Source organism: Penaeus monodon, chromosome 20, assembly GCF_015228065.2.
Source record: "Penaeus monodon isolate SGIC_2016 chromosome 20, NSTDA_Pmon_1, whole genome shotgun sequence".
Classification (NCBI taxonomy): Eukaryota; Metazoa; Arthropoda; class Malacostraca; order Decapoda; family Penaeidae; genus Penaeus; species Penaeus monodon.
Window position 1 is genome coordinate 37958454 of NC_051405.1, and position 488 is coordinate 37958941.

Sequence of the window (488 nt, forward strand, 5' to 3'; positions counted from 1 at the left end):
GCCATGTAATTCGTGGTGCAAACAATCTTTATACTATAGGCCAGTATAATATTTATGACATTAAAGATTATACTATATTCCATGGCTTATGAAAACTCACTACCATTTGCCTGACGAGATTCTACGAACGTAAACAAAGCACTCAAAATAAAGATATTTACCTTTGCTGTACTTTTGCCCGTCGGTGAACTATGCACGGTTGTTCAAGACTGTGTACTGCCTTCACTGTCGGATCGGTATATATAGGCGTTGAGGTCTCCAGATACGGATGGCGGATGGCAAGATTTCCATCGTGTTATTATTTATTTTCCGTCTTGTTTTGGCTTGTATTTGTACAACACTTACGGAAATTCTGATACCTGAGTGAAGTTATTATGGCAGTTTCGAAGTGCATTTGTAATGAATTTATCCATAGACAAATAAAAACTTATATCGTAACTGGTAACTTATCATGGACGCAGCCAGAGGAAGGGAAAGTTAGTGGAGAA

General features: G+C 37.9%; 1 protein-coding gene across 1 annotated transcript in view; it reads right to left on the reverse strand.

The window, feature by feature from the left end:
- LOC119585804 overlaps nt 1-223 on the reverse strand; it is a gene marked incomplete in the record, with an annotated part of 5490 nt that extends 5267 nt beyond the window's left edge. Inside the window, 1 exon segment of the mRNA XM_037934526.1 lies at nt 162-223.
- Between the last annotated feature and the right edge of the window lie 265 nt (nt 224-488).